Source organism: Mus caroli, chromosome 9, assembly GCF_900094665.2.
Source record: "Mus caroli chromosome 9, CAROLI_EIJ_v1.1, whole genome shotgun sequence".
Taxonomy (NCBI): Eukaryota; Metazoa; Chordata; class Mammalia; order Rodentia; family Muridae; genus Mus; species Mus caroli.
Genome location: NC_034578.1, coordinates 91,223,598 through 91,231,564, shown reverse-complemented (window position 1 = coordinate 91,231,564; position 7,967 = coordinate 91,223,598). Strand labels below are relative to the sequence as shown.

Below are 7,967 nucleotides of genomic sequence, written 5' to 3'. Positions count from 1 at the left end.
ATGAATGCGCCTGCTCATGTGTGTGTCTCCCAGACACACTAGAAACACACTTTGGAACGCTCTCTCTTAGATTCCAATCTGAGGCTACTACACATCAGCCCGCNTGCTTTTCCTTTTCAACACTGGTTAGATTTTTCAGTCTGGGCTAATCCACATCTTTTTTCCTTCTTTCCTTCTCCCCCCTCTCTTCCTCCCTCCCTTCCTTCTGTTTTTCCTGTTGTGAGCCTTCTCAATGCCCAGTGCTACAGCCCACCATGGAGATACAGCATGAGGTAGAACAGACCAGGTCCTACACGCGTTGCTAAGAATGCCTGTAAAGTCTATTTTTTTAGGAGCTGAGGATTTGGCTCAGGATCTGAGTTCAATGCCCCACTATGTCTCGGGCAATGCCCAGCACCCCCACTATGCCTCAGGCATAGTGGCACACACAGGAAGGATCCTGAATTCAGAGGCTCAACAGTCTATAATCAATACACTCCAGGTCAACAAGAAACCCTGTTTCAAAAAGGAGATGAGTGACTCCTGAGATTGAAACCTGAGGTTGTCCTTCGGCCTCTCCAAAGCTCCCATCGCTGTCACCTCCTACTGTTAAANGAGGCTTTATTTTTCAAATAATCTCATCATTTTGTAACATGTGGGTTTTATCCTCTGAGAAGCTTATAGCAGTGAAGAACTTTAACAAAGGTAGCCCAGTGAGGCAGGAGACTGTGAGGGGTGTGGTCGACATGGGTGGAAACACTTGGCATGCCTGAAGCAATAGATCTCAGCGTGCGTGTAGTGGGCAGGGCTGCCAGCCAATGACAGTCCTTACAGCAGATTCCCTCCTGCAAGGAGGACTATGCGCTGGATTCCAGGGTTTTATCCCAAAGGGCAGCTTTGCTTTCCACCCCTTGGAGTAGGTGGGCGTGGAGTAGGAGAAGGGGAGGTACCTTCCTGTGACCCTGTGAAGACCACAGGTATCAGAATTCAGTGCTCTAGCTCTTCCTCCCACCAGGGAGATCTCACCACTGGAAGAGTAAGTGGGCTTGTATGGAGGGCGTTGTTGGATGGGCTTGTCTCGGGATGCCTAGGGGAGTCATCTCCCTGTCCACTTCTGTTCTACAGCTGTCACCTACGGGCAATTCAGTTTTGAACTAAATGCACAGAGGATAACTTTATCATTTGCCTCTCCTAACTGTTCAGACTGTGTCCTCGTTGGGTCTCAAATCTAGGGACAACCTTGGATTACATTTCTTATTTTCAAAAAAGAAAGATCTAAACACCCAAGTCTTCCCTACACTGTCACTGAAACCAGAAGAGCTGCACTATAAGAAAAAAGAGACTAGACATTTTAATATGTCTAGAGACAGTACCATAGACCCAATGGTTTATAAACAGCAAATCTTTGTTTCTCTAAAATCAGGGAAGTTTGTATTGGGGCTCTCATGGAGTCTGTGATGTTCACTGATTTTCATGGATGGTGCTTCTTCTCGGTGTCTGCCTGGCAGAGGAGTACAGCAACTGCCTTGATCTTGTGAGATCAACCACTTACCCCAGTCCTCAGCTCCATTCCTTATCATCCATCACCCCCCCCCCAAAAAAAAGATCCACCCTCTAAGCCCTGTACCTGAGATTGTCACTTCAAATATTTGAGAAGGGCACAAACATTGACACTACAGCACCACTCAAGAAAAACAAACTATAAGGCTTTGTGAACAGTTCCAGAATGATCATAACCTGAATCCAAGCTCAGGTTACCCTCTTGTCAAAGAATTCTAGCAAGTCTGAAGACATTTTGACTGTCTCCATCAGCAGCATAGCAGACAAATAACTCCACCTTTAACATTATCACTGCCAAGAGCATCTGGAAATTTTAACAAAAACAACAAACTATTTAAAGCAAAGACCANCCAACAAAGAAAATGAACTTTAAGAATCCAAGTGGTAATTGAAGAGCTGGTAGTTGGTGAGCAATGAAACCTATAGGCACTCTTATTCCCAGTGAGATTCTAGTGAGGTAGAGCAAGACAAAGAAGGCTGGGGTGGGGTGGCCTTGGCAAACTTGTACAAAGAGAGGGGGAAAATCAGTGTTGGAGCGGAAGAGAGAAGGAACCTGCCCTAGCCTTTGGGAGCCTTTCAAGATGGCAGGTGTTTGCTGGCTCCCTCCTGAAGCTAAGCTTAGCTATGTTTCATTACTGGGGGAATGAAGTGAAAAGCTTCTGGGGCACTTCTTTTTTTTAATCTTTTATATTTTAGTTTCTCTTTTTGATTTTTTAATTAAATTGATATTATTATTATTATTATTATTAATTTTATCAATGTAGGCCACAATATAGTAATGAACCATACTAAGTAGTATAGCCCACAGTGGAGTGTGGTCATACTCATTCTGCCAAATAGCATGAATTGGTTAAGGTTTTTTAATATTCTGGAGCACTTCTTATGAGCAGGATGGACAGAAACTGGTCATTCTGAAGCATCTGAGTGATTAATGCTGGTGTTGAGCTGCTTCAGAGTCCTGGCCACAGCAGATGCCGTGTTGCCCCAGAGATTGACAGTCAACTCTTTCTTGAAAGGACAGCTCCCAGATTGTTCACCTAGACAAGCAGATCTTAACGTATGAGTCACGACCCATGGGGGCTGATTTAATGGGGTTGGTTGCCTAAGGCCAGCAAAAATCAGAGATATTTACATTATGATTCATAACAGTAGAGAAATTGCAGTTACAAAGTAGCAATGAAAATAATTTTATGGTTGGGAGTCACCACAGCATGAAGAACTGTATTAAAGGGCCACAGCATTAGGCAGGTTGAGAACCACTGCCCTAGGCATTCTTTTTTTACTTTTTTTTTTTTTTTTTTTTTTTTTTTTTTTTTTTTTTTTACTTTTTACTTATTCACTTTACAGCCCACTTGCTGCCCTGGTCTAGATTCTTAACCCGAATCAATCTGACTGAATGTCTCTGGGTTTCACCCAATCCTGGGCCTCTGGGGCTTGGCAACTGGAAATCCTGTACTGATTTTTGTATTAACTATTGTCAGACTCTGCTCTCAGGTAGGGAGCTCAATGGGCTTGTATGTGACTGAACTGGGTGTCATTGAATATGTCTTTGTCCCCTTCTCCATGTGGACACATTGAATAAATCTCCATTTTCTGTTGTTGTTTTCGGTTAACTTAGCTGTTTTAATTGGCTTCTTGAGTATAGGCAGCTGAACTTGGCTTCTTGGGGTACTTACAGGCTGTGTCCCATGTTCAATAACAGTTCTCTGGGAGAAGACTGAGGAAGCAACCGGGAGCTGATGTGTAGTTTCCAAGCATTTCGTTCATTTTTACTAGTCAACTGAATTTATGAGAGGCAAGTTTTCTCTTCATTAACATGGGGAACTATATGGTAAACATGACCAGTCATAGAATAAGATTACATTAATAGATGTGGGAAGAATGAATTTAATATATCAATTTTTTTTCTAAAATTATTCCCAAGACCATCTTTGTAAATAAACCTGATCAAGTGCTGTGTCTTGATGACCTCATCATGTTGAGATTTTCTATTTTCCAAATCAGAAAGTGGCCAACTCCAAGCCTTGGGCTAGTCATTAAAAATAACAAGGACATAGTATTATCACTTCTTCCATGGGACAATAAAACCATGGCTCCTGATTATCTCTCAAGACTGGAATAAAGACTAGATGAGAAAAAATAAAAGTAGACTATANCATCTTACATTCAGCCCTATGCTGCTTGTATGAAAGATTGCAGCCTAATAGAAAAAAAAAATGGTGCAAACACCTATACAGGAAACTAAGGTGAGCTGGCTCTCGTGACTGAAAGGTGAATCCTGGTTCCAAGGATATCACTGGAACCCAGCCAGCCTCTCATCTTTGTTTCTTCCCTGTTGGTCCAATTTCTAGTTACTGCCACATCGGCTCACAAGACACTTGAAGCAGTAGCAGACTTTGAGTTTATTGGATAAGAAGGACTTATTGGGAGACCACTCGCAAATTGGCAGCAGGTGGTATCATAGAGCCCGGGAACCTCCTTCCCCAAGACTCTGAGAAAGCAATGACCAGTCTTCTGGAGTGCTGCACTTAGCTGAGTATGCAGGAAGACACCCCTGGTGGAACTGAGTATCTGGCCACAGTTCAGGGCCGACGGTAGAAGAATACTCAGTAGTTCCTCAGGTTGTAATGGGTGGCCTGACTCTGCTGTGCAGGGATTTTTAACTCCAGAAGGACAGAAAACTTGCAGCAGCTGGTAGGGGATGGTTTTCTTCTGCAGATTTCCAGTCATGGTGGCTTTGTACAGACCAACTGGAAGAGAGTTGCAAAGGACGTAAACAAAGCCAAAAGCCACATTAAGGAGTGATTGGATAAAGCAGTGACTGAAGTCAACACTGTAACTGAAGAACAACAGAATTTATCAACAGAACATGGTGATATCCATTGATTTGGTGGGTGGCTTTTGCCAGACCTCATGTCATAAGGGCTTGAAGGCTCTGTCTTAGTGGACCCAACTGTGAGAAGAGAAATAGTGGCCACAGGGTGGTCATCTCTCAGTGACACATGCTATCAGAGTCCCCAGAGCAGGGAGCAATGAGCTGGTTAAGAGCAAATGTACTAGTTCATCATGGTGCCATCTGAAGCTTGGCAAGCTAGTGTCTGCTGGAAGACAGCCTATGTGGTATGTGAACAATAGTATTCTTGAGCAAACCCTGGCTGTTGTAATCTTTCAAAAAACACATTTGTTTAGCAACTAGCCTATAAATATCACCATTGGATATCGACATGAAGAGAAAAAGCCATCACGCGTACTACCCAATAAAATATTATCTTTTTTTAAAATTTAAATGATTCTACATAGTGCTTTACTAAATATGTCAAGAATTAAAACCTTGTGTCGTAGCTCCAACATTAGAGCTGACTTTTTTTTTTTTGTTTTTGGTTTTTTGAGACAGGGTTTCTCTGTGTAGCCCTGGCTATCCTGAAACTGTAGCCCAGGCTGGCTTTGAACTCAGAAATCCACCTGCCTCTGCCTCCCAAGTGCTGGGATTAAAGGTCTGCTCCACCACCGCCCGGCTAGGGCTGACTTTTTAAAAGATGTGTTTGCAATTAACTGATGACTTCCAGTGCCTTCTTGCAGGAACAATGCAATTATTAAGATATTAAACTTTTTCAACGAGCTGATCTTTAGGTTGTTTTTCTCTGTTTCTTACTTTGCTTATATAGTATCTTTACATTAAAGACATCTCGTCTAAGGAAATACTACATGCTTACAGTGATTTTTTTTTCCTTCTCTGATGTTTATGGTTTTAAAAATATTTCCTGGTATGGTTTCATTTTTTTCAAATTTTGTTTGGTTTGGTTTATTTATTCTGATAGCCTGGAAAGAACTAATTATTTGGGGGGAGTAAATGTTGGTTTTATTAACTAATTTTTTCCATATTTTTTAATTGGGTATTTATTTCAATTACATTTCCAGTGCTATCCCAAAAGTCCCCCACACGCTACCCCACCCACTCCCCTACCCACCCACTCCCACTTCTTGGCCCTGGCGTTCCCCTGTACTGAGGCATATAAAGTTTGCACGACCAATGGGCCTCTCTTTCCACTGATGGCTGACTAGGCCATCTTCTGATTCATATGCAGCTAGAGACACGAGCTCCGGGGGGGAGGGGGGGGGCGGGGTATTGGTTACTGCTTGTGGACGTTGTACATCGTGGTGCGGAGCCTAGTGCGCACCACGATGTACAACGTCCACAAGCAGTTTTTTTGTTTTTGGTTTTTTGAGACAGGGTTTCTCTGTGTAGCCCTGGCTATCCTGAAACTGTAGCCCAGGCTGGCTTTGAACTCAGAAATCCACCTGCCTCTGCCTCCCAAGTGCTGGGATTAAAGGTCTGCTTGTGGCGTTGTACATCGTGGTGCGGAGCCTAGTGCGCACCACGATGTACAACGTCCACAAGCAGTCCTCTTCACTGACAGGTACAAATTGATTTAAAATATTTAAATTTTCCACCTAGAATTTGCCATCTGAGGAACTTTGATTTTCTGTGTAATCGTAAAGTTACAGATTGAGTAGAATTAGCTGCTTGGCTGAGAGTGTGGTGGAGGCTCTTGGTTTTTGCTAGCATTGTGTCTGCCTGTTCCTCAGGGCCAGCATCACAACTTGCTGAGAGCATCCCTTGTCCAGGAAGAGCCTTTAGTATCATTAGTCTTGCCCAAGAGTCCTAGGTTGGATCGGGGAGAACAGAACTTCGTAAACTGGAGTCTTCAGACCAGCGAGACTGCAGCTGTTCAGGTTATGACCCTGTATTAGGAAGTCCTCATACTATATGTATTATATATAATAAATATGTGGCATTTTGTATTTTTATGTCAATTATAAACCTCATACTTTAACTGTGTTAAATGCCTTTATATCAGATATGTGATTGCTTTTTTTTATTTCTTCTTTTATTTTCATTAGCGCCTCAGATGTAAACAAGCAAACAAACCTCGGTTTCTTAATATGAAAAAGTGTAGAACTCCGGTTCTTCCTCCCAGCCCTGTGCTCCCAGAAATAAGACTCAGACTCAAAATACATTTATAAATACATTGTCCATATAGCTAGGCTCTTCTTCTCTGTCCAGCTCATAACTTAACTCACATTCTGCCATGTGGTTGGTCCATCTCGTCACATCCCAGAATCTTTTCCTGCAATTGTCCCACCTCCTATTTCTTACCTCAGCTCATTCATTGGCCATAGGCTTTTTTTTTTCTGACAGCTGTTGCTTATAAGAGAGTCTCTCTGGAAGAAAGTAATTCTCCTTTTCCTGAGACTTACTACAAATGGCATCCAGTTGTATTGGCTCTCTCTGGATGTGGGTCTGTCCCTACACCCGTTATTGTGACCAAAGGAAGATTGGTGTTCTTCAGTGGGCAGCAGTCAACAGAGAGATGTGTAACTTATCAAAGTGCTAAGGATAAGAGACTGAAGTTTTACGGGAATGCGACAAGTCACAAAGGACCAGGGACCATCACAGAAGATGAGGTGGGCAGACTGTAAGAGCTGGAGATCAGGAGAAGTGCTGTGGGTGCTGTCTTCTGGACATGCCCTGACTATCTCACTCTTGAGCTCACAGCAGCTGGGGTGACCTGCATAGTCAGGTCAGGCAAAACTCTAGCACCTAGAGGGTAGATCTCCAAACCTGCCCCTTATTGAGAAGCTACAGACAGTCGAAAGTTGCTCGGGGAGGGATAATCAGCCTTTATTCCAACACCCATGTACCTGTGGAACAGCACTAACTTGACTAGTGAGTTGTAGAAAATAGCAACATATATTNTGAATTGGGAGAACATGTTGGGGAGGATGGGAGGGCCATTGGAGGAGGAGATGGGGGACTAGCCATGGTTGGATTTCATTGTACATATATATGAAATTCTTGAGAATAAGAAAAATGTAATAATAATGAAAAGTGGCGTTCTTTCTAATAACTGTCTAGGCTTCAGCCATTAACCCCACCATAATTTTGTGGTCCGAGAGAGTAGAGCTAGTGACGGCTGCTGGCCTAGTTAAGCAGGGTGTTGTGAGAGGGCCCATGCTTGTGCCCCTGGAGATTTCAATCAGAAGGCTCTGTGGGTTGTCACATATGCTTCTTGTAGCCTTCCTGTTCTAAGTCCCTGGGTCACCACAGGCTGGTCATCAATGCTGGGGAGGCTGTTGGGAGCCATAATGCACCGACACTGGGAGATTGCTCTGCATTTGCAGGCTCAACCAAGAATTAATCGAAAATATGTTGAGAAAAAAATTAGCATTGCATCCTCACATCATTATTCCCTTAAAAATATAGTACAACAGCTCTACATGATATTTACTTGGGTTGGTTATTAAGTGACTCAGAGATGTTTTAAAATGTGCAGACACACCCAGGTTATGCACAAATACTATACAATTTTACATAAGAGCCTTGAGAAGATGCAGAGTTTATTATTCAGAGTGTCCTTCAGACACTG

At 42.9% G+C, this 7,967-nt stretch overlaps 1 protein-coding gene and 1 non-coding gene across 2 annotated transcripts in view; both read right to left on the bottom strand.

The window, feature by feature from the left end:
* The window catches only part of Pcolce2 (procollagen C-endopeptidase enhancer 2), an 80,988-nt gene that overhangs the window by 69,623 nt on the left and 3,398 nt on the right, over window positions 1-7,967 (bottom strand). The window lies entirely within an intron of this gene.
* Window positions 2,297-2,428, bottom strand: LOC115032004. The gene has a single exon (XR_003837653.1). It is a non-coding gene; the product is annotated as a small nucleolar RNA SNORA4 (small nucleolar RNA).